Genomic DNA, 27,768 nt, shown 5'->3' with positions numbered 1-27,768 from the left:
GCGTAGCTTCATTATGCTAATTATTGTTTTTCACGTTATTTTTTAACCAGGCTAAAGTTCACGTATGCAAGTAAGCAACCAGTATTTTCATATGCAGTCATCATCATCATCAACATTTCCATTTCCCCTTGCCCACCTCTTGCCAGGTCGGGGTGTTGGTGGCACTTCTCCACCGTTGCCTCTCCTTCCACCACTCCTGTTCAGTAATTGTATTCCATTCCAGTCTTCTTTTTCTTATGCTGTTCTTAACCGAATCCATCCCTCCTGCTCTGTGCCTTGCTCTTGTCCTCTTTCCCTTTATCTTAGTTTCCAACACTTGTTTTAGTATCCTTCCCTCCTCCATCCTCATAACATGTCCAATCATCTCAATTTATTCTTCTCCATCCTATCACTTAGATTTTCTACCCCTATTTCTCTTCTGGCCTCAACATTTCTTATTCTGTCTCTCCTTGTCTTTCCTACTCCGCAGGAATTTTAACCCCTGGCCTGAGTTTTACTCTCATCTCTTGCTGTCAATGTTCAAGTCTCTGATGCATACGTTAATATAGGGGTATAGTGCAGTTTGTGCATTATCTCTTTATATTTCCTAGGAAGAGCCACCATGGCTCAGGCGGCAGCGCGCCCGCCTCTCACCGCTGGGTTCCGTGGTTCAAATCCCGGTCACTCCATGTGAGATTTGTGCCGGACAAAGCGGAGGCGGGACAGGTTTTTCTCCGGGTACTCCGGTTTTCCCTGTCATTTTTCATTCCTGGAACACTCTCTAATATAACTTCATATCATCTGTCAGTCATTAATCATTGTCCCGGAGGAGTGCAACAGGCTTCGGCAGCCGGCACAATTCCTACCCTCGCCACTAGATGGGGGCTTCATTCATCACTTTCGAATGACTGGAATCAGACTGTAGATTTTTATTTCCTAGGAACTTCTTAGTTCTACACCAAGCTGCTTACATTCTTGTAGAACGTATTTCCTTCTTGTACTCTTCTGCTGATCTCCTTACCCAACATTCCATCTTGCATTACAGTATTTGACACCACATATATTTGAAGTATTTAGCAACTTCAAGGTTTTGTCGCCTGATACTAACAATTCCTTTTTCTTCCTTTCCTTCTCTTGTCATCACCATTGTCGTGTTCTTCTACACACTCATTGTCATACCGTACTTCTCAATATTGGCACTTAAAGCCTCTAGTTAGTTCTGCACTTCTGTATTGTTGACTCCCCAGGTCACCATGTCATCCGCAGACAACAGTATTTTCATATCTCCTCTATACGTAAATCTCCTCTATACGTAAACATGATTAACGAACAGATTCGTAAATATGATATTCGACACATATCTGTTACAATATTCACAACCTAGTTCAAACATATATTCGTTCGTAATCCGTTTACCCTCCAGGGTCGGTTTTTCCCTGGGACTCAGCGAGAGATTCCACCTCTACCGCCTCAAGGGCAGTGTCCTGGAGCTTCAGACTCTGGGTCGGGGGACACAACTGGGGAGGATGACCAGTACCTCGCCCAGGCGGCCTCACCTGCTATGCTAAACAAGGGCCTTTGGGGGGGGGGGGGGAGTTTGGAAGGGATAGACAAGTAAGAGGGAAGGAAGCGGCCGTGGCCTTAAGTTAGGTACCATTCCGGCATTTGCCTGGAGGAGAAGTGGGAAACCACGGAAAACCAATTCCAGGATGGTTGAAGAGGGAATCGAACGCCCTCTACTCAGTTGACCTCCCGAGGCTGAGTGGACCCCGTTCCAGCCCTCGTACCACTTTTCAAATTTCGTGGCAGAGTCGGGAATCGAACCCGGGCCTCTGGGGAGTGGCAGCTAATCACACTAACCACTACACCACAGAGGCGAGCGTCATATATGCTGTATTTAAAAATGTTAACCGCGCCAGTTGGCCGTGCGGTTAGGGGTGCGCGGCTGTGGGCTTGCATCCGCCAGATAGTGGGTTCGAACCCCACTGTCGGAAGCTCTGAAAATGGTAAAACAAATAGCAAAAACAACATTTAAAATGTTAATTTTTGGACCCATCGAACTATCAAATCTGAGTGGCCTATTTTCTTCATTAATAATGTTTCTGAACTAGTATTAAAATGCTAATACTAACTGTACACAGTACAATACAATGGATTGTTTTGTTCGGCAATATTACGGCGATTTGGCCCTTCGTTATATCTAACCAGGAAATACAATAGTCATATACATATGCAGAATTAATGTAAATAGACTGAATCTGCAACATATTGTAGCTACTAAACGATACTATGAAATCAAATAAATATATATATACTTGTGAAATATAAAACAAAATACAAAATATTCTGTATTGTCCCTAAGCAAGTCCGCCTCCGTGGTGTAGTGGTTAGTGTGATCAGCTGCCACCTCCGGAGGCCCGGGTTCGATTCCCGGCTCTGTCACGAAATTTGAAAGATGGTACGAGGGCTGGAACGGGGTCCACTCAGCCTCGGGAGGTCAACTGAGTAGATGTGGGTTCGATTCCCTCCTCAGCCATCCTGGAAGTGGTTTTCCGTGGTTTCCAACTTCTCCTCCAGGCAAATGCCGGGATGGTACCTAACTTAATGCAACGATCGCTTCCTCCCCTCTTCCTTGTCTATCCCTTCCAATGTTCCCATCCCCCGCAAGGCCCCTGTTCAGCATAGCAGGTGAAGCCGCCTGGGAGAGGTATTGGTCGTCCTCCCCAGTTGTATACCCCGACCCAGAATATGAAGACTGCCCTTGAGGCGGTAGAGGTGGGATCCTTCACTGAGTCCGAGGGAAAAACCGACCCTGGAGGGTAAACAGGTAAAGAAGAAAAAGAAGTCCCTAAGAAACAAAAGTCCAAATTCATTAAGTGTGTTGTCATAGTCGGTACGGTAATACAAATCTATAATACATAAATGATTGTAACTTGTATTATCTATAACGTTTCTTATGCATTCATTTTCGATAGGACCAATAACATAGGAAGTTAAAAAAAAATTACGACCCGTCCCCTAAACTACCATTTCACCCAGTGTGAATAAAAATGATCTATAGCCTAGACTGTAGTACATTTTTCTCATAATTTACGTCCGATTTTCATTAAATTCCGTCACCCTGGTTCGGCGTTGATAGGGACTTCGCAACAAATATCGAAATTCATGAATATCACTGTTATCACAGCCGGTACGGAATAAATTTATAAGACATAAATGATTGGAAATTTGGGTCTATGCAACTTATGTTTTCCAGTATTTATCGATAGGACCATTAATAACATAAATATTTGAGAATTAAATGTTAGGCCTTCCCGTAAACTACCATTTCACTCTGCGTGAGTAAAATTATTATTATTATTATTATTTTGCTATTTGCTTTCCGTCGCACCGACACAGATATGTCTTATGGCGACGATGGGATAGGAAAATGCCTAGGAAGTGGAAGGAAGCGGCCTTGGCCTTAATTAAGGTACAGCCCCGACATTTGCCTGGTGTGAAAATGGAAAACCACGGAAAACAATCTTCAGGGCTGCCGACAGTGGGGCTCGAACCCACTATCTCCCGATTACTGGATACTGGCCGCATTTAAGCGACTGCAGCTATCGAGCTTGGTAGTAAAATTATTTACATCTAGAATGTAGTGCCTCATTCCGCGACTATACATACCGATTTTCATTATCTTCATTTTCTCGTGATGCCCGTGCAGACAGACAGACAGACAGACAGACAGACAGACAGACAGAGGTGAGGGAAAATTTAAAAATCATTTTCTTGTTGCTGTGGACACGACTGTTACAGAAATGCCATTTTTTTTAAATTAGCAATGTACAGAGAAAATTCTAATTATATATATTTCTAATTTTATATAATCGATTTCATTTTAATATACTTGTGAAATATAAAAACAAATACAAAATATCCAGAGTTGTCCCTCGGTGTGACCTACCACGATCGGGTCCTGACCGGTAAATACATTAAAGAAATAGGAGTCGTTTTCACTACGAAATGCAAATCTCAATTTTTAGGTTTTTTTTTTTTTTTTTTGCTACTTGCTTTACGTCGCTCCGACACAGATAGGTCTTTTTGGCGACGATGGGACAGGGAAGGGCTAGGAGTGGGAAGGAAACGGTCGTGGCCTTAATTAAGGTACAGCCCCAGCATTTGCCTGGTGTGAAAATGGGAAACCACGGAAAACCATTTTCAGGGCTGCCGACAGTGGGGTTCGAACCTACTATCTCCCGAATCCTGGATACTGGCCGCACTTAAGGGACTGCAGCTATCGAGCTCGGTATTTTTAGTTTCAATAGCGTGAGTAGGGATAGTCTAAATATCTTTATTGGTAAATGTAAGGTCAGTTGGCCGTCTCTTACACTGAGCCAACAGAAATCTCAAATTTAACAGTCAACAGAAATAGATACCACAAACTTCGTTCCTAAGAGAGTAACACTCGGGAGACGTTGATTTCAAACCCCCCTCCTCAACATGCTGTATGACAGGAGAATTATCAATTACATTTCGGACATCTAACGGTCTTTTTTAGTGATGGATTTCCAGATTTTAAAAAAGAAAGCATGTGTTCGTTTACCTGAATATATTACCAAAATTTAGCGTGAGAAAATTTTGCTAGAAAATAAACCATCAGATTTTGCGTAAGAGTGACGGTGAATTAATAACAAATAGATCCCCCTCTTCTTTTTAGAGGGAAAGGCAGAGTTTTTTAAAGAACTTTAACACGACTGGTCACTTACTTGAGTGGAGATTGAGAGCTTCTATAGAAATAGGAAGGAGGAAGGCCCATGGTTTACACCGTGGGAGAACATACAATATAAGCCAATATGCTGCTGTTTCGAGTTTTTTAACCATGAGCTTTCGACGCAGGGGTTAGTTTGCAGGTATATATCTCGTACCTGGGCTAGTGCTTCCTTCCTTCACCCCTCAGGACGACCGTCCAGGCAGAGTTTTTTAACGACCCCCCTCCCCTCGCTTCTTGAAGAAAGGCGAAAAAAAAAGCAGCCCAGCTTCCCTTGTCCCAGCACTGCAGTGATGTGTTTTATTTTATTTTTTATACATGTGTGAGAGTATACCTTTTTTTATCCTGTAAGGGTGACCCCTAGAGGAACAGGGTGACCGGTTAAAAAACTACATCACCCCACCTCTTCGCATCCATCCTCCCCTTCTGTGTGTGGACCATCTGGTGCCCATGGCTACGCATAACAGCAAAGCATTTTCCGTTGGCCCAGGTCAGGATGGAATAGATTGTAACAGGACCCTAGCCTCAGCGTTTTTTAATGCAATTTTTTATAAATACTTTTCACCATGCGTCAGACAGAGACAGGTATACTTCACAATTTTTTAACGAATAAAAAACTCGCTAAAGAAAGGGACCATAAAGAAATGAATCAATGAAAGAACGGAAGGAAGGACAACAGACCAGACGATGTATACGGTGAATTACATAAGAAGCTTTCTTTTTCGCTCCTTTGCCCACCTCTCAAACAATAAGGTCAGAGGTCTGGGAGACACTGAACATCCTGAGAACTTGGACTTCTCTAGTCATCTCACGGCCTGCTATACAGAAACATCGCGGACACAAACACACACACACACAAAACGAGCTTCCTGGGAACTTGGACATACCAAGGTCGAGACCAGTAAAAGAGACGACCGTCCTCATAACACGTAAATGAAAATAGTGTATGTGTGGACAGTAAAAATTATACGTTACTCAACTGTGGGAGTCTAGCTAACATGCATATCATGACGTCACGGAGTTCATGGCTAGAACCAAGAAATATTCGTCCGTTTTCTTTTTACAAAAGAATCAATAAAGTACATTCTTAACCCTCAACTGGAGTAGTCAATAGTTCACACACAACTACAGTTGTGCGGTCCTCTGGACCGCGTTTGGAAGGTGGGTAAAATATGTAAACACCTTTTTTTGTACTAGATATTATTCTATCTATATAAATGAAAGCCGGCCCCGTGATGTAGGGGTAGCGTGCCTGCCTCTTGCCCGGAGGCCCCGGGTTCGATTCCCGGCCAGGTCAGGGATTTTTCTCTCAACCTGAAGGCTGGTTCGAGGTCCACTCAGCCTATGTGATTTAGAATTGAGGAGCTATCTGACGGTGAGATGGCGATCCCGGTCTCGAAAGCCCAGAATAACGGCCGAGAGGATGTGTCGTGCTGACCACACGACCCCTCGTAATCTGCAGGCCTTCGGGCTGCGCAACGGACGCTGGGCAGGCCAAGGCCCTTTCAAGGGCGTTAAATGCCGTGGGGTTTGGTTTTATATAAATAAAACGCTAACGTGTACATTTCACAAAACTCAAACTCTTAAAACAAATCGTCTCAATAGTAGGCCTACAGGAAAAACCTTGCATTTCTTGAAGAGTCAACGGAAATATATTTATTTTCAAGATCAAATCATTAAATGATCACTCCAATAATTGCAGGCGAAGGCTTACCCTAACCCGCAATACATTCTGTACTTAGCAGTTTGTTAAGTGGGCAACACTTTCATTAATGATTACTGACGTGTCAAGCCGGAGAGTACACAAACACACACGTCTTCTGATGATGGAAGAATACTATTCTCTGCTAGATACTCTATGATTCTCTGACCGTTCCCAGATTCTGAATATACTCACGCTCGTTGTTTAAAGGAGCCCAACATCTAAGGTCATCGGCCCCTGAATATACTCAACAGATGGCAGAACGTTCCTAAACTATACTGATATTATAAAGAGGAAAAATTTGTATATTTGTTTGTAACGGATAGACTCAAAAACTACTTAACCGAATTTAAAAATTACTTTACCTATAGAAAGCTGGATTCCCAGTGAGTGGGATGGGCTGTATTTTATTTTCAATAGAGGATGGTTGCCCAGTTGTACTTCCTCTTAAAACAATGATCACCACCACCATTTTATTTTCAAAACAATTCTAGGGGAGGATATAAAAATAATAGGCTAATATAGGCGAAATCGAATTTGTCGTACAAGGACGAGACAAAGTTCATTTTAAGCCCCTTGACGCAAGGAACAAAACTCGGTAAGCCCTACGAGCCCGAAAAGCATGTTTTAAGGCCCTAAAACCCACCGTTATGGAGATATTGGCACCACACTACCCCTACTCTAAGAATCGGATAAATAAATGAACTGCCGTAACCATGGCAACGTCAGCTCCACTATTCTTACAGCAGCGAGATTATCTACAATATATCACCAAAACCTAACATATTACAGACATAAAAATTGGTATTTGGAATCTCCTTTAAAAATAAAACAACACACATTTTTATTTTCGGAATATCCACTTAAGCGGTTAGGGGGGTGGGGGTGGTATTGAAAAGAAGTAAGGAAGGAGTTGAATTCTTTATATGAGGATACATATATCTCAGAAACTGAAGACGTTAAAGACGTTAAAACTGGTACTTGGAATCTCCTTTAAAAATAAACGAACGCACTTTTTTGGAAAATATACTTAACGGGGTGAAATAATAAAAAAGCGGGTGAATTTTGAATGAGTATCTTCTTCTACCGCTTTTCCCACACCTGTGGGGTCGCGGGTACAAACTGTGTCGCACATGTGGATTTGACCATGTTTTACAGTTGGATGCCCTTCCTGACCAAACCCCATGTGTAGGGATGTAAGTACTATTTCGTGTTCTTGTTGTGGTTGGTAATGTGGTATGTTGAGTGAATATGAAGAGGAGTATGTTGGGACAAACAACCTGTTTCCGAACCAGATGATTTAATCACGCGTGATTGGAATCCTCAACCTAGCCCGGAATCGAACCCGGAACCCTGTAAACCGTAGGCCTCAACGCTGACCACTTGGCCAAGCAGTGGGGAAGTTTTTAATATTAGTATATCTACAGTATATCTCATAAACTTAACATGTTACAGACGTGAAAATTCGTATTTGTAATCCCTTTTAAAAATAAAGAAACACGTACTTTTTGTTTTCGGAAAATCAACAAGTTAGAGAACGAAAATAAGTGAAGGAGTTGAATTCTCTTTATGAGGATACTTATATCCCAAAAACTAAGATGCCGGGCTGAGTGGCTCGGACGGTTAAGGCGCTGGCTTTCTAACCCCAACTTGGCAGGTTCGATCCTGGCTCAGTCCGGTGGTATTTGAAGGTGCTCAAATACGACAGCCTCGTGTCGGTAGATTTACTGGCACGTAAAAGAACTCCTGCGGGACTAAATTCCGGCACCTCGGCGTCTCCGAAGACCTTAAAAAGTAGTTAGTGGGACGTAAAACAAATAGCATTATTATTATTATTATTATTATTATTATTATTATTATTATTATTATTATTATTATTATTATTATTATTATTATTATTAAAACTAAGATGTTACAGACGTGAAAACTGGTATTTGGAATCTCCTTTAGAAATAAAAAAAAACCTTTCTTTCTTTCTTTTTGACTTAAAAAAGGACTCTTTCTGACATGTAGAGTTCCATGTCGCATGTCCCACATTTAGCTCTGCCAGTAGCCTGATCATCTTAGCCCCAAAAGCCAATGCCACAAACGTGGTTTACAAAGAGGCTCTGGGGTAAATGAAATGCAATTTTTCGGGTTTTTTTTTTTTTTTTTTTTTTTTTTTTTACACTTTAGGGATTTTCAGACAATGTCTTAGTGCAGTACCGAGGAACAACTAATTTTTATCAACTTACCAAATCCTCGTGAGCGAAGCCGTGGCTAACAGCTAGTAACATATATGCTGCTAAGAGAAATCACTGTACTTACGTACAGACGGGAAGATATCAAGTCGACTAGCCTTCTGTATGACAACGCAGGAACAAACGCTTGAAAAAGTGGGTGGTCTACTCACTCGAACCAGTACTCAGCCACGCTCAATTTGTATATTGCACTCTCTCGGGAGAGATCGTTTTAAGATCCAGATACGGCCGTATGATCGAAGCACGGTGAATATTGTATGGAAATAAGTGTTATAAACTAAATTACGAATGAATCAGTTATTATTATTATTATTATTATTATTATTATTATTATTATTATTATTATTATTATTATTATTATGCTTGTTGCTTAACGTCGCACCGACACAGATAGGTCTTACGGCGACGATGGGACAGGAAAGGGCTAGGAGTGGGAAGGAAGCGGCCGTGGCCTTAATTAAGGTACAGCCCCAGAATTTGCCTGGTGTGAAAATGGGAAACCACGGAAAACCATTTTCAGGGCTGCCGACAGTGGGGTTCGAACCTACTATCTCCCGAATACGGGATACTGGCCGCACTTAAGCGACTGCAGCTATCGAGCTCGGTTCAGTTATTATTATCGGTATTAAATGTCCGACTCGTTGGCTTAACGGTCAGCGTACTGGCCTTCGGTTCAGAGGGTCCCGGGTTCGATTCCCGACCGGGCCGGGGATTTTAACCTTAATTGGTTGATTCCAATGACACGGGGGCTGGGTGTATGTGTTGTCTTCATCATCATTTCATCCTCATCACGACACGCAGGTCGCCTACGGGAGTCAAATAGAAAGACCTGCATCTGGCGAGCCGGACCAGTCCTGGGATATCCCGGCACTAAAAGCCATACGACATTTCATCGGTATTAAATGTTCATGAAAGAATTGAAAAAGGACCGAGCTCGATAGCTGCAGTCGCTTAATTGTGGCCAGTATCCAGTATTCGGAAGATAGTGGGTTAGAGCCTCACTGTCGGTAGCCCTGAAGATGGTTTTCCTTGGTTTCCCATTTTCACACCAGGCAAATGCTGGGGCTGTACCTTAATTAAGGTCATGGCCGCTTCCTTCCAATTCCTAGGCCTTTCCTGTCCCATCGTCGCCATAAGACCTACCTGTGTCGGTGCGACGTTAAGCAACAAGCAAAATAAATAAATAAATAAAATAAAATTGAAAAGTGCGGGCAAAAAAACAAAATGTCTGCGACAGGCATATCAAGACGAGTTTTTGCTGACCTACAGTATTTATTTGGAATGATACGGATCAACATGGGCCCACTAGTTTCTTATTAAACCATAAAATACATCAGGTTCACAAAAAAAAAAAAATTAGTTTCACCGTTGTGAAAGTAATTTGTTCACGTTACACTCAAAATTCGCATCAAAATTTGTACACATGGGCAATAATAATAATAATAATAATAATAATAATAATAATAATAATAATAATAATCATCATCATCATCATCATCTTTTGAGAAGATGGCCTACATGAACATAAATACCACTGACCGAACCTGGACAATGAGGACGAAGCACGGTGACATCAAAAGAGGTATAAAATTCAAGTACCTAGGAGAGATTTTGACTCCAAACATGAACGAGAAAGCAGCAATTCAAGAACGTGCAGGAAAGATGGAAACTGCATTTAGATTATGTCAGAACACCTACAAATCTAAGTCAATCTCCTACCAGGCCAAATTCAAGCACTACAGCGCGATAGTCAATCTGAATGTTTATGCACAGCTGAGACAATAGCCACGAAGCGAGTCTCAGATTTGGAAAAGAAAGAAAGGAGGTTCCTTAGAAAGATATTTGGACCCAGAAAATCATCAGACAAGTTTAGGTTTCGCATGAGATCAAACCGAGAATTATGCCAACAATTTGAAAACATCACCGCCACAATGAAAAAGAGATTGACGTTCTACGGATATATTAAAAGGATGGGATCAGAGAGACTCGCCAACAGGATCTTCACCTTCCAGGAGAACAGGAAGACACGCGTCCCATGGGTAAAAAAGTCCAGCGAGATTTAGAAAAATGTGGGATCACGGTAGAAGATTTAACAAACAGAAAAATCTTCAGGCAGAGAGTTGCGGAGGTGAAGGACCTAGCTGTTGAGAAAACGAGGAAGAATAGAGTATTCTCGGCAGAAGAACGAGCACGAGCAAGCCAACGGATGAAGGAATACTGGCGATAGAGGAGAAAGAACTTGAGAAAGCAATGGAAGTTGCGTAATCGCAGCCCATAGATGGCTGAAACGAAAAGAAATAATAATAATAATAATAACTGATGTCAGTAGGTAAGAAATTCAACAGAATTGAATGTCAGATTGGTGATACAAAGCTAGAACAGGTCGATCATTTCAAGTATTTAGGTTGTGTGTTCTCCCAGGATGGTAATATAGTAAGTGAGATTGAATCAAGGTGTAGTAAAGCTAATGCAGTGAGCTCGCAGTTGCGATCAGCAGTATTCTGTAAGAAGGAAGTCAGCTCCCAGACGAAACTATCTTTACATCGGTCTGTTTTCAGACCAACTTTGCTTTACGGGAGCGAAAGCTGGGTGGACTCAGGATATCTTATTCATAAGTTAGAAGTAACAGGCATGAAAGTAGCAAGAATGATTGCTGGTACAAACAGGTGGAAACAATGGCAGGAGGGTACTCGGAATGAGGAGATAAAGGCTAATTTAGGACTGAACTCGATGGATGAAGCTGTACGCATAAACCGGCTTCGGTGGTGGGGTCATATGAGGCGAATGGAGGAGGATAGGTTACCTAGGAGAATAATGGACTCTGTTATGGAGGGTAAGAGAAGTAGAGGGAGACCAAGACGACGATGGTTAGACTCGGTTTCTAACGATTTAAAGATAAGAGGTATAGGACTAAATGAAGCCACAACACTAGTTACAAATCGAGTATTGTGGCGTCGTTTAGTAAATTCTCAGAGGCTTGCAGACTGAACGCTGAAAGGCATAACAGTCTATAATGATAATGTATGTATGTATAATAATAATAATAATAATAATAATAATAATAATAATAATAATAATAATTGAAGGCATTTTCTTCCTGAAAACTTGTTCATTGTAATTTGATGTTTTACAGAACTCACTGATGTTAAAATTGGTAGGTGTTCTCTATAATAAATTACACAGAAAAAAAATCTGCATTGCTCAATTTCACCGTATTCAACGTCACATTACACGCACTGCGGACACATCTTATTTGAACATTCCAAACAAATTGGAACTTTTACACTTACGACAAAACTAGCTTTTTTTCTGCCTTTTTGATAGACGAATTTGACATGTCTTCCTTGTATCCCTAGGGAAGCCTCCGTGGCTGAGGCGGTAGCGCGCTGGCTTCTTACCGCTGGGTTCCGTTGTTAAAATCCCGGTCACTGGGCAAAGCGGAGGCGGCGCAGGTTTTTCTCCAGGTACTCCGGTTTTCCCTGCCATCTTTCATTTCATCAACGCTCTCCAACATCATTTCATTTCATCTGTCATTCTTTAATCATTGCCCCAGAAGAGTGCGACAGGCTTCGTCAGCCGGCACAATTCCTATCCTCGGCGCTAGATGGGGCGTCATTCGTTTCATTCCTGACCCAGTCAAATGACTGGAAACAGGTTGTGGATTTTCCTTGCATTCGTAGGCAGTTTGTCTTCCTGGTCCAGGTCTTTATGGAGATGTATTTTGGCTCCCACAACTCGACCAGCAGAAAATCGCCCTCGTGCAAGACGTTTGTTAATTATTATTTCTCGCAGTGTAGGTTCAATCAGTTGTTTCGCGAGAGTTTTCTACTAAGTATAGTTTTTACCAGTGGCGTGCAGTGAACACATTATTTACCCCAGTTGCAAAACATATTTTTAAATATAAGCAATCGTAGCCCCACTACACTCTCTAAAGTCAACATTACCATTTTATGAGGCTGCATTTTTCGTGGAAAAGTCTACCTGAGAAAGGTCTTTCAAAAATATTTTCAACCACACGCTCGCACATATTTCCAAATTGATATTCACGGCAGTGATGACACGATCATAACTTAATCTAGAGCAGATTTTAGACAATGTACTTACAGTTTCATCCGGTGTCGCTTCGTGATAGTACAGTCACGATTTTCACAAAATTACACTGGGACTGATTATTTGTTTTTAACTTAAAAAGCCTAACCTAAACTGAAACAGTGAAATTTAACTGGTATTTTATCGTCGCCAAGTTTTATAGTTTCACTCGCTTACTGAGTGTACGTGTATCAACGACAAACGAGGGAAACTATTCGTCACGACTTATAACACACGTTATATTCATGAAGAATGCCACAGAACTCTCGAAACCTTCACCTATAATCCAAGAGGAACACTACAAAAATTCACTGTATACCATCATATACAACCAAATACAAAATTCCTTTACTTCACGCTTAGGTCTGTATTGATGCTGGGCAACCTAAATATTTTTCTGCGGCTATCGGAAAACATATTCTACACGTGCCCTCATTGAATTTCTCGAAAAAACTTTGTACGTGCTGAAATCCAAAAATAAAATATATTCTTCTATATTACAATAGACTTCGTAAACTGGCTCGATTTTTTTTTTAGCAAGACGATGTGCGAGTGGCTAGACTGTTAACATGTTGATAAGTTATTTTTCTTGTAATCTCTAGTGTGTGTCAAGTATTAAGACTAACATAACGTACCTAAGCTCGCTGGTCTGTCGCCGTAAATTGCTGTCGGGGGAGGGCCCACAGTCCCGCCTTGCTCCCAAGCCAAGGAAGCTTCAAATGCATGCGCCAACCAAGCGACTTAAATTTCGCTGAGGTAGCGCTTTTTCGCACCGGCAAGGAAACTCAGCTCGCTGGGGATGCTGAACTGCGGTAGTGCAAGCGGATTGTCGAGACAGCTATACTTGGTTTGGCTCAGATGTTCGCAGCTTTTTAAACTTTATAAAAAGCGTTCTAAGGAATAATAAGAAAATGTTAATACAAAGTTATTTACCCCAGCAGCGCTGGAGTAGATGGGGTTCAGTGCACGCCACTGGCTCTTCCATTGAAAGACTGGTGAACAATATATGCGCTGATAATCCTCATATGAAGGACGCAACTATGGACCAGCGCTGTATATGGCGGCTTGGAAAGTATTTGGTGCTCTCATCATCTCCGTTATCATGTGTGTTATTAGTTATTATAGGTGTTATTATATGTATTATTATATCATATGTCATTATAGTGGGCTATAATTTAAGATTTTCCCTTTTCTATGTCGCCTTCTCTGTCATCAACAGATAAGGAAAACAGACACAATGAACTCCCCCCCCCCCCTACAAAAAAGTCTTGCGGTCCCCCGGACATCGCTTTAACAATACGAGAGGCAACACCGCACCTCCAACACTAATATAGTGACCGGCAGTAGACTGAGAATGAGGAAGCTACCGAGATGTGCAGACCTCCAAGACCGATAGTTTTCCTAGAATTAAGGGTGTGAAAAGTAGTGACTGTAGTTGAGGGTTAATTCTGTTTATCATCATTCTTGAGCACCATCCAGATGAAAATAAATAAATATCCTTAAAGTAGTCGAGGGAGGAGGTATAGACATGAATAAAAGACAGAATAGAATGCATCTTGAGAATTCATTCCTTGAAGATTCAGATAAAAATAATCAGATGCACACTGAAATAAATTGTAGCAGCTCCATGGTGACACGGAGCTTAAGCAAAAAGAAAGAAAAGGACGATCAAAAAGGCGGAAAAGAGATGATGTTGTATTTGCTCTGTTGCCGTAGGGAAGTCAGTAAAATGAAATGGTTGGTGATGAAAAGAATATGGGGTCTAGTGTTAATAAATTTAATGATACAGTAATACCGGTGATCTCGACGTGATTGTCTACCTCAATGGTTTAAAGTGATTCTGAGCTGTTAGTAGCCTCAGATTTCCTAAAACACTATAAACATCGTGGGGGATTGACATGTCCGTGATTTTATCTGTCATAATGGCTAATTTATTGAGGCTTTCGTCTGAAGCGAGTAAAATATTTCTTATTGACTGAAGCCATAATAATCAGAGTAGGCCTACATTGGTTGAAAGATCTGTTGAAGCTAATGACTGCAGTTTTCGTAAGAGCTGACTGGGTCGAATATCACCCAATTCAAGCCCCAAGCACCACAAGCAATCTTTAAAGTTACCTATTGACACTTTAACGACATAACCCCAAAAGTCTTCGTTTCGTGAGTGTGTATTTGTTTTCCTCTTCCGAATCCAACTAAATAATCAAACATCATGCATTCTCTTTTAATTCCGCTAAGCTCTAACGGAACCAACCATCTGGACGTTCTAACCAAAATGGAGGTATTTTCACACTCACCTTGCTAGCTTCTTTCGTGTCTTCCTCATTACTTACTCCGGAGTTACTGTTCTCGTTAACTTGAGACATCATTTTACATTAATGTGAAGTTGTATGGTGCACACGCTGGAATTGCTGAATTCACACTCACAGTCTCATAGTTCTCCAGATTAAACTGTACCTCCACTAATTTGACAAGTTCCCCTCGATATGCCGGATACTGTTATTTAGTCCTTGCAAATTCAAGGGACTAGGAGTATTCCGTTCAGGTTGGCAGGCAGTTCTTCAATGCATGAATGCCCTTATAATCCTATTTAATGCCAGAGATCCTTACATACTAAATACAAGGGAACCAAAAGAAGAAAGCCTCACCAGTGTGAAAATGCTTCATCTAACACCAGATGACGATGACATGTGACGAAAGTGTGCCAAAAGGTATATCAAAGCCTGCATCCTCTGAAGCGGTTTAAAAATATATTTCCTTGGTCCTTGAAAATAAAGCTCATTCAATCACTCTTGTTTCCAATTCTCGAATACTGTGATACAGTTTTTATTGATATCAATAACGAGCAAAGCATGAGACTGCAACGTGCCCAAAATGCATGCATCAGGTATGCATTCGACATACAACCATACGCCCATGTATCCCCATTCTATACACAATTATCTTGGTTACGACTGAATGGCAGACGTAGACTCCATGCAACTACTTTGGTGTATCAAGTGTTTTCTGAAAACACTCCCCCTTACCTATCCACCAGATTTCGCTACCTTAGTTCCCTACACCTGTTCAATACCCGGTCAGGCTGTACGCTAGAAATTCCTATGCATCGAACCGCAACCTACAACAGATCGTTCACGATCACCGCCACGAGCTGGTGGAATGAACTCCCCAATGACATCAGAGAAGCTAAATCTAAGACAAAATTTAAAATCCTTTGCCAGCATCATCTTTTAAGCACTTCCAGTCTTTCTTGAGTGTGAATGGGATGCATGAATGAGAGTGAATATGGTTGTTTATTGCAATGTGTTCCTGTATATAATTTAGTTATACTTTACTCATCTTAGTTTAGTTAGTGATACTTTAGTTGCTTTAGTTATACTTTAGGTTGTAAAAATTTCATATGTTTAAATTTTATGTAAAAATTACATTGTATATACATGAAGTGGTTAAGTGCAAGAAAGGGCCGGGAGCCCTAACTTCGCCACAATAAAGACGCTTTAATAATAATAATAATAATAATAATAATAATAATAATAATAATAATAATAATAATAATGATAGTGTGTGAATGCAAAGAATGCATGTGAAGATTCCCGTGAATGAATTGCCAGTAACGCTGCAAATAATGTCTTCCATCTCCTTCTGGCCGTCTTCCAACTCCTTTCGGACATCTTCCATCTTCTTTATAAACATTTTCTGGTTTTCATCTACCTTCTTATGTCCAACTTCTTCTTTTTATGACCGTCTCCCATCTCTTTTTTCAAACTCTCCTGGCTTTATACTATCCTCTTCTGGTTTTCTCCCATATTCTTATTGCTTTCTTCCATCTTCTTCATCATGATCTCCTTATAGCCTTCTTCCATCTTCTAGATTTCTACTATCTCCTTCTGGCATTCTTCCATCTTCTTTACCATCCTCATCTAGGCTTCTTTCATGTCCTCCAGCATCTCCAATGTGCTGGAGTACAGAGCACTGTGTGCGACCGAGGACTGTAGCTCGTCTTGTAGTCAGTGTGCGGAACAGTAGTACTGACTAACACTGTTCAGTTTGTGGACTTCCCCTGGAGTCGAACCAAGGAACAGTCGCCTTATATTGTGGCCAGTAGCCCTCTGTTCAAACCTAGCTGTCTGCACGCAGCTGCTGTACGGGGTGACTTAACCTGATAGACGAAGTGAAAATAAGAACATCTGTGAATCAGGATTACCGTCTCCCAGTTAATACCAGCGAGCCGGACTACCTGCTGTGGGGAGGACAGAGACTTTGTAAATAGATAGCAATTAGTGGAGTGTGGTTATTCATGGTTTATGTAATTGTTTATATATGTAAATATGTGTATAGTTATTGGGTAATCGCAGGAATAAAGTATAGCGATAAAAAGAACAGGGTTTTATACGCAACAGTATTGAAGTTTGGGTGGAAAAAAATTCATACATTCATTATAGATGCAGACATAATTATGAGAACATAATTAACTGGCATAGAAAACACTCGCATTGAAGCAGCACTAACTTTCAAATGTTGCTTTCATAGTGTTCATCTCACCATATGGAACTAAGACATTATTACCTACATTTCTACACTTTTAATCACATCCATGCAATCTACGAGTAACAAAACAATCACAGTCAATGAGATCACTTGCCTGTGTTCTGCCCTAAACAATAAAGACACTTTTACAAAGTGTATAAAGTGAGAAAGAGTAGCGTTACAAAAATGTTGCAAAGTTTGGGTTGGGAAGAATTGAGAGAAAGAAGAGCTGCTCGACTAAGTAGTATGTTCCGAGCTGTCAGCGGAGAGATTGCGTGGAATGACATTAGTAGACGAATAAGTTTGAGTGGTGTTTATAAAAGTAGGAAAGATCACAGTATGAAGATAAAGTTGGAATTCAAGAGGACAAACTGGGTCAAATATTCATTTATAGGAAGGGAAGTTAGGGATTGGAATAACTTACCAAGGGAGACGTTCAATAAATTTCCAATTTCTTTGAAATTATTTAGGAAAAGGCTAGGAAAACAACAGATAGGGAATCTGCCACCTGGGCGACTGCCCTAAATGCAGATCAGTATTGATTGATTGATTGATTGATTGATTGATTGATTGATTGATTGATTGATACAGTACTGCAGCCCTGCAGAGTGGGGATTGGTGTGAGCCAACCCAATTTGCATTCAACTCATTTTGTTATAAAATGTACAGTAGATTACCGGCGTATTATGCCCTCGTTGACGGGTTTGTTTTTGTACAGTCACTGTAGAAAAGGATGATCACAGGTAGACTTTTCTAAAAAACAATTGAACTTAGAGATATAACGATTGTTGTGGGTATTCATAGGCTTAGTATCTACATAGGAAAGGATTTATATTTTGACTAATTTATTTAACAATCTGGTTCAAACTGAGCTTGCCATTAAGTGACACAGAATAATATATTTTAGTTTCAGTTCACAAAATATGGTTTCAAATATAACTAAGCTGTTGTCATAAAGGTATTTTATAATGGTAATCACACGGTTCGGATGTCTTAAGACCTATAATTGCCCAAATATGCAGACCAATATGCTCTTCGAAATGACTGAGACGAAATAATAGTAAAATATGACCTAACATGCGTACATGAACTGAATGAATTTTGCACTAGTTCTTTTATGCTAAAGATGCAGTTCGTTACACAGTCATACTACTCTACTTCAATTAATTTCCTTAGGCTACTAGTTCTTTTAACTTAATTCCACTGGTCTCCACCATAATTTAATTTTCAATCATTAAGGTATGATCAGTACCGACGATGAAAAAACTGAAAATTCGCAGCCTGTTTCCAGTCATTTGACCGGGTCAGGAATGGAATGGATGAAGACCCCATCTAGTGGCGAGGATAGGAATTGTACCGGTTGCCGAAGCCTGTCGCACTCCTCTGGAGCAATGACTAATGTCTGACACATGGAATGAAATAAGACTGGAGAGAGTTGCTAGAATGAAAGAGGACAAGGTAAACTGGAGTACCTGGAGAGAAACCTGTCCCACCTCCGCTTTGTCCAGCACAAATCTCACATGGAGTAACCGGGATTTGAACCAAAGAACCCAGCGGTGAGATGCGGCCGCGCTACGGCTTGAGCACAGAGGCTCCCTGTACCGCAGATAGGCCCTATTTTTACTTATACCGAGCTCGATAGCTGCAGTCGCTTAAGTGCGGCCAGTATCCAGTATTCGGGAGATAGTAGGTTCGAACCCCACTGTCGGCAGCCCTGAAAATGGTTTTCCGTGGTTTCCCATTTTCACACCAGGCAAATGCTGGGGCTGTACCTTAATTAAGGCCACGGCCGCTTCCTTCCCATTCCCTGCCCTTCCCTGTCCCATCGTCGCCATAAGACCTATCTGTGTCGACGCGACGTAAAGCAACTACAAAAAAAAAACATTTAATTACTATTACAGTCTTACACATTGGTAACTGAGACCACATCGCTGTTCCTGCAAACCAGTAGAATTCTTGCTAGTTATCGAAATTAAGAATGTGCCGACAGTCACCGTGGGTACAAAATATTTAACTGAAGTAAAATATAGAAGATCCCACTCCCGGAGTCCCGGGTTCGATTCGCGTCTCTGTCACGAAATATGAAAAGCGGTACGAGGGCGGGAACGGGGTTCACTCAGCCTCGGGAAGTCAACTGAGCAGAGGGAAGTTCGATTCCCACCTCACCCATCCTCAAAGTGGTTTTCCGTGGTTTCCCACTTCTCCTTCAGGCAAATGTCGGAATGGTACCCAACTTAAGGCCTTGGCCGCTTCCTTCCTCTTCCCTCTCTATCCGTTACAATCTTCCCTTCCCCGCTTATGGCCCCTGTTCTGCATAGCAGGTGAGGCCGCCTGGGTGAGGTACTGGTCGTCGTCTCCAGTTGTATCCCCCGACCCAAAGTCTCACGCTCCAGGTCCCCTTGAGGCGGTAGAGGTGGGATCCCTCGCAGAGTCCGAGGGAAAAATCAACCCTGGATGGTAAACAGATTAAGAAAGAAAGAAAGAAAGAAAGAAAGAAAGAAAGAAAATATAGAAGAAAAATAAACCTTTTGTCTCTGAACAAGGGTGATATTCCAGTGGACTTAAACACCCGCACTGCGACTCTTACTCTAAATGAAGTTATTCTAAAACTAGTGATGTAACTCAGACGATAAACAATACGTCCCGAGCTTCAAGGTTCGTCACAATGCCACAAGCACATTTACATACGGAACATTGGACATTACACTCAAAGTATGATCCATTTCTTCGTGTAAAATGTAACCAAAATATGACCTCAAACAATAAAAATAGTAAAATACGCATTTATATACCCTATTAAATACGGCTAAATGTGTTCAAAACGTTCAATTCGTGTTTAATCTCCATGGCTAAAGGTTAGCGTGCTGGCTTTTGGTCGCAGGGGTCCTGGGTTCATTTCCCGGTAGGGTCGGGAATTTTAACCATAATTAGTTCATTTCGCTGGCACGGGGGCTGGCTTCATGTGTCATCTTCATCATCATTTCATCCCCATCACGACGCGCAGATCGCCTACGAGCGTCGAATCAAAAGACCTGCATCTGACGAACCGAACTTGTCCTCGGACACCCCCGGCACTAAAAGCCATACGCCATTTCACTTCCAGCAGATAGTCTAAACCAGGGGTTTCCAAATGGCGGGCCGCATGTGGCCCACGAAGCCATTTAATGCGGCCCGCGAGAGCATGTTAATAAATAATATGAAAATAGTTACAAAATACTATTTTATAGGTCGTTCAGAAATGTATTAATTTTTATCTTCGTTATAGACCCAACTCTGAACTAGTTCATTCATTAATATTATTTCCTCTTTTTAAAAATTCACTTGATCTGAATGGATTAATTTTCATTTTTTAATTTAAAATTCGAATTTCAGATAATAATGATTTGTTTTTACGTCCCACTAACTACTTTTGATGGTTTTCGGAGACGCCGAGGTGCCGGAATTTTGTCGCGCTGGTGTTCTTTTACGTGCCAGTAAATCACTCGACACGAGGCTGACGTATTTGAGCACCTTCGGAATGATCTAAAATAGAACCTGCCAAGCTGGCTTCAGAAGGCCAGCGCCTCAACCATGTGAGCCACTCAGCCCGGCTCCAAATTTCACTTTTGTGTGCAATTGTAAAATAATGTTTTACCTAAGTAATAAAAATTATCAAACCTTTATTTCAATTGAATTATACATATTATTTTTCGTAATGGTATTTTTGTAGGCCTACTATTTGCAGAAATTTTACGAAAATTAGCCTATTATTCAAGTGTGGCCCCCGAACATGAATAAGGTTTCCAATATGGCCCTCGAGCCCTTACACATTGGAAACCCCTGGTCTAAACGGAAGACGGAGAAAGAATATTACATTTATCGATGACTCTTTTAATGTTAAAAACAATTCTTAGCAGGCAAAGTAGGGGTCCCCATACCGTACTACGAAACACTTAAAATTAAGCATTTTTCTCAATTGTGCTGAAAGTTGAAGAGATAAAGGGCCCAAAAAGGTTTCAAATTTTAAGTCTTGGATAGCTCTATCAAACTAAGAAACACATTTCGAAAATCACTTCCGGCCTAACTAAAGTTCCGAAAGCCCGATGACCTCGATGCCAGGCCCCTTTAAACAACAATCAAGAAACAAAGTTCCGAAAAAAACAGTCTAAAATAGCTTGTTTCTTTTCTCGTTTCATTTTTATTCAAATCCTAACCAAATTAACTTACTTTTATAATTATTTCTGTAATGTATTCCTTGCTTCAATACCCTCAGGCATGGTTCAGATTGTTTGAAAAATGTCCACACCGAATGTATAGTCCGCACGGCCTTACTAATAAATTGAAGTTTCGCAAAACAAATGAGCATCGCCTTCCCTCTGTTGCCAGCGCGCTACGCCTGCGAGAACAGCTGATGCAATATGACCGCGGTAAACAGCCTTTTTAAATTGTAATACAGTACTCAGAAAAAACGAATGAATATGGATTGAAAACAAACTCACAAGAACTACACTTTATAACAATATCTGGCACTAAAAGAGAATATATTATTAACAATGAAAGAGAATGAGGAAATAACATATCACTAACGGCTAATGGCTGGCACAGAAAGGAGGTTATGGCCTACAAAGGGAACACACTACTGATCTCAGAGTCACTGGAACCCTACAACAATATGAAAAACACACTAAATATTGAAGGAAAATTCAAAAGATCGCGAACCGTACCGAATACCATACACGCTGAGCGAGATAGGTTAACCATGTGGCGAATGTAAATATTAAAGTTGGCAACTAAGTTTCGAGATTGTGCTCTGCCGATATAAATCGATATGAATGGCAGCTTGGGATTGGTTGGATGTCTAAGCTTCAGCGCATAACTACCAGACAGAGCCAAAATCTGCTAAAACGTCAATTTAGAAGTAGAGCCGTACGGAGTTATAAGGCCTTAAGTGAAACTCTGCATTGACTCACATTAGCGCTCGTAGCGGTACTTAAGTGAAACAATGCATTCACTCGCATTAGCGCTTGTAGTGGTGGAAAAAGGCAAGGAGCTAGCTTGAGCACGGCCGTATTGATGCGTCGCTCTAGCTAGGAGCGTAGCGAGATTTCCAGTCGGCCGTGGCTCGAGCGACGCATCAAATCGGCCGTGATCTAATCGACCGGATATCGATGATAAGAAAAGTATTGTAATTTTTAGGAATAAATAAATAATATATACTCATATTTTATAATATTTTATTTACCTAAAATTCGTAGCTCATATCGTTAGGATGTTTTCAACATTGGGTAGTTTGACTGAAGAGAACAGTGGATATTTTTTATATATTGTATGACCTTTGAATAGGTCTGGTACAGGTCTTTTGATTTGTAACTGTGTAGGTGTCCTGCGTATCTGTAAGCCTGGGATGAATTCGAATGATAAAGACGGCACATACCCAGCTCCCGAGCGACTGGAATTAAGTAATAAAGGTTAAAATCCCAGACATAACCTGGAATAGAACCCGGGACCCCTCAGACCAAAGGCTTGCACGCTAAACATTTAGCCATAGAAACGGACATTTCCTGAATATCCGAACTCAAGTTATCACGATTTTTTCCCGTATTTATTTATTTATTTATTTATTTATTTATCTATTTATTTATCTATTTATTTATTTATCTATCTATCTATCTATCTATCTATCTATCTATCTATCTATCTATCTTCCTTCAATCAACCAAGAATTGTTCCTCCGGACCTAAGGAAGAGGCCAGTTAACAGTGATTTTCTTCGGAATATATTTGTCTAAGAAATATGGTCTCCGTGGGTTCGTAGATGGCAATCTTTACTTTATCTACTTCCTCAGATTCACAGTACAATCTTGGTTGTATATCGTTGTATTTTCGTTCCAAACATCTCACATGCTCCAGCCAGAATTCAAATGGCGACCTTCCTCAATATCGCTACTGCGTGTCACTGTGACTGTTATGTGATGAGGTGTATGTAAATTAAAATATACGTTAAGACGAACACAAAATTACAGTCCCCGAGTTAGAATAATTCGAGACTCCAGTGCAAAATATCGTTAAGTCCACTTTTTGGGAAAAATAATTTTTGCTTGGTCTCTACATTGGGTGTTGGTGGACAAATGCTGATATGATAATTTCAAACTTAAACTCCCATAAGTTCGTGTTTGAGCCATTGGTAAATTGTGGCATTTCAGCATTTTCAATACACTAAATAAATAATTCAGATTACCAATCAAAAAATGTAGGTATGTGGATTCGATTATAAAGGTGATAGTCCAATAATGCAGTCACCTAGCTTTATACTTAAAAAGGTGCGTTAGAATCCATGGTTTTGTGTCGATGGATGTAGAGTAGGTCTCGGCGAACAAGCGGCCACGGCTGGTCTGTGGTCCGACAGCTCTGCACTCCGGCCGACCAACCGAAAAGAGGAGCGGTGGCCACGACTCTAGCGTGGCTCTACGCAACTGATTTCGGGAGACGGCATAGAACAATTCCACCTACAGCATTAAACTCTGAAGAGGATTATGGTGAGTATGAGTGAATGAAGACTTAGATCGAACATTATTGCCTGATTCCATTTAAAACAATTTATTAAAATTAATAAAAATCCCAATCCATAGTCAAATGTAAGAAAGTTAAAATTCGTATTTTTTATAAATAAACATTGTAGTACAAAGGGACAAGTCTCTGTTTATTGTGTTGCCTATCTTCTAACTCTCTTGTCGTTTCGTTAATGTAATATTATGATCATTTTATTGCAAAAATAAAAATTCTAGAACGTGTAAAACTTGTTTCTTTTCTCCTAAAAATGTGGGAAAAGGACTTATTCTCATCTTGCAATTCAGTCTCCAATTAACCAAACGTGGTTAAAAATCTCCGATCGGATTGGGAATCGAACCTGGAGACCTCTGAAACGAAAGCCACTGTGCTGACCATTTACGCAAGAAACAGTACTTATTATCACTTTGAATGACTTGATGATTCGCTACATTATAAACAGTTCAATAGGAATTGTTGTTTATGAGGTGCCAACAAGCTGAACTAGAACTACAAATTAGACTTCACACGGAGTGTATCATTATTTCAATTTAAAGAGGCAGTTATTACATTACAACTTTCCATATCTGTAAGGCTGTTATGTAGTTATAACCTATAACAAGGTCTCGCAGCTCATCTGTTTTACACGAGGGAAGAGCTTTAAAACATCTCTTAACACATACTTAGGATGAGATAAGATCACAACTCGTAGACAAAGTAGTTTTACGATATAATCACACTAACTTATTGATTTCTATCATTCAATGTTATTCTTGAAGTCATCAGTCCATGAACTGATTTTTATGTAGAGTTACACAAGTCCTATTTTTGCTGAGGTGCAATTAACCATATCTTGTGCTGACCTTTTCATAACCATTTTGCCTACAATCTACTCTAATCCGTTTGTCATTTTCATGTCTTAACCTCCCGTTTCATTGCTACCCCCTCTAACCCTCTTCTTCCTCTTCCTCTTCCGGTGCCGTCTGCTCGTAGAACGTTCATTTATCATCATTTATCACTGATATATATTTAAGGCTGTCCCTCAGGTGCTAGGTTCCCTATCATTTGTTAAATAGTATGTTCTTAAATGATTTCAAAGACGTTGGAATGTATCCAGCATCCCCTTTGGTACATTATTCCAATCCCTAAAATCAACGAATACGTTTATCCGCTTGAATTCCAAAATATTCTTCTTCTTATCCTTCTTCTTCTTATCCTTCTTCTTCTCCCTATTCTACTTCGTCTTCTCCTTCTTCTCCGTATTGTTCTTCTTCTTCTTCTTCTTCTTCGTATTCTTCGTATTCTTCTTCTTCTTCTCCTTCTTCCCCTTCTTCGTCTTCTCATTCTGTCCGACTCGTTGGCTGAATGGTCAGAGGGCCCCGGGTTCGATTCCCGGCCGGGTCGGGGATTTTAACCTTAATTAGCCTTAATTGGTTAATTCCAGTGGCACGGGGGCTGGGTGTATGTGTTGTCTTCATCATCATTTCATCCTCATCACGACGCGCAGGTCGCGTACGGAAGTCAAATAGAAAGACCTGCACCTGGCGAGCTGAACCCGTCCTGGGATATCCCGGCACTAAAAGCCATACGACATTTCATTTTTCTTCTTATTCTTCTTCTCCTTCTTCTTTTTCTTCTTCTACTTCTTCTTGTCCTTATTCTTCTTCTTCTCCTTCGTCTTATACTTCTTCTTTCTAGGGACACGTCTCAATTTCAATTCATTCTTCCTCGTTGTTTCCTCTTTCGCTCTTTCCAGTATCCTTCACCATTGCACTATGCTTTATTCTTCTCTCCTCAGACTGCTATGGACCGGGTTCTCTTTTCATTCCCCTTGGAATCCTTTCCTTCTTAAACATTTTTTTAAAAATATTCTCTTTCTGTAGTTTCCTATTCTCGTATTTCATGAATGTTGAAAATATTTCTTAGCAAACAATTTTCTCAATTGTGTCGAAAGTTTAAGGGATAAAGGGCCCGGAATTGTTTCAAACTGTGAATTTTGGATAGCTCTATCAAACTAAACAAACACATTTCGTAAATATCTTCCGGTCTAAATCCAGTTCCGGAACAATAGCATAAAACGCTCGTTTATTTACTCGTTTTCTTTTTAATTCAAGTCCTAGCCGGATTAATTAATTAATTAATTAATTAACTTAACACACTGTATATATTTATTTATTTATTTATTTATTTATTTATTTATTTATTTATTTATTTATTTATTTATTTATTTATTTATTTGTGGAGAAGTTAGGGCTCTTGGCCCTCTCTTACACTTAACCACATTATGCGGCTTAATACTGAATACAAACTTAATATTCAAACTTAACACACTGTATATAATATAATATAACTTAATATAGACTAAAACTAAAACATTACATATTAAGTCTAATATTAGAAAAACAAATTCAATAACTCTTGCTTGTAATGTGTTCCGGGGTTCAGTGAACCTCACGCATTATTTATTTTTGAAATATGTCCACAATGAATGTAGTTATAAGGGTTTAAGTGAAACAATGCATTGACTGAAATTAGCGCTCGTAGTGGTTGATAAAGACAAACTGCTAATCTAATCGACCGGATAACGATGATTAAGAAAAGGGTTGCAATTTTTATGAATAAACTAGCAAATGTACCCGTGCTTCGCTACAGTATTAGTGCGGATTTCTACTTAAGTTACTGTACACGCATTACATTAAATTGCATGTCTCTTAGCGTTATCCGAGGAACCCCACGGGGAAGACCCCATAGCCTACGTTGTTTCCGATGTAAGCTGCTCGTTGGGGAGTTTCCTACTGCCATTCTTAATCGAGTTTGGGAGTTTCTACTGTCATTCCCAGTGGAGATGTGGAGTTTTTATTATAAGAACAGGCCCCTTTTCCCAATGCCAGTCACAATCGAATTGGGGAGTTTTGATTAAAATCGAGATATCAGCTCTATATAACATACAATAGATAGATATATGACGAAAAGTCATAGGACCAAAGTTGTAGGTCTCTCCAAATTGAGCGGCGATTTTGCTATCTGTTTTGTGACATGATTTACCAATTAGCCACCAATTACCCCGAAACGAAGGTCTGCACTGTAATTAAAATTGCTTCCATATTTCCATATTTTCCTCAAAGGAAAGAGAGTCCAGTTTTCGGGATTACCACTGGGATACATGCGGAGAAATTAAGGAAGAAAGTTAAGAAGGTTGAAAAAATGAAATGTCCCTCACTAAATTGTGATGATATGTTACTGATTTAAGAAAGCGGTAACAGAGGAAGTTTTTAGGCGCAAGGGTTCTTAGATAAGATGACGACTTATGGTGTAATTACTTAAGCCTAAAGCAGCAAGTCTGGGGCAAGAAATTAAAGCAGAAAGTGGAAGTAGAAAAGAAATACAGTAAAAATAGTAAATGTCATAAAACAACTTACGATACAAAATAATGGGATACACTCCGCGGTACTGTTGACATATTAACAGCCATCATCACTACTATTACCTACAATGGTATTCCGAAAATATCCCGCAGAATGGCAGCTTGACGTCTCTCTTGTCTTCTACCCAACGAACAATTACGAGTTTACAGGAATGGTGATGACGGAAATAGCATTTCGTTACTTCCCAGCTGGCAAGCAGCCAGAGACGTTGGCATGGTAACCGCTAGGTTCGTTGTCGGTCTGCGCCGTTATCCGTTACTCAATACAGGGCGTGAAACCCGCAGAAATTAGTCATTTTCTCCGTCATCTGAAGAGTAAGCGAAATTATGCACATAACAAAAGTTATTGAAAATGAAAATAGGTTTTTACAGAAAATCTATTGTATAAGAGAAAATTGAAAAACCTATAAATCCCCACTCTGTGCAGTGATGTGTAAATCATATGCACATCTACACCTGCTCCTGGATGAGTACATTCTAAATATGAAGTTCAGTTACGATTTATCCAGCCATTTATCCGTGATGGTGGAACA

This window comes from Anabrus simplex, chromosome 11 (genome assembly GCF_040414725.1).
Source record: "Anabrus simplex isolate iqAnaSimp1 chromosome 11, ASM4041472v1, whole genome shotgun sequence".
NCBI classification, from domain to species: domain Eukaryota; kingdom Metazoa; phylum Arthropoda; class Insecta; order Orthoptera; family Tettigoniidae; genus Anabrus; species Anabrus simplex.
The sequence above is the reverse complement of the archived record's forward strand: the minus strand, read 5'-3'. Positions refer to the sequence as shown.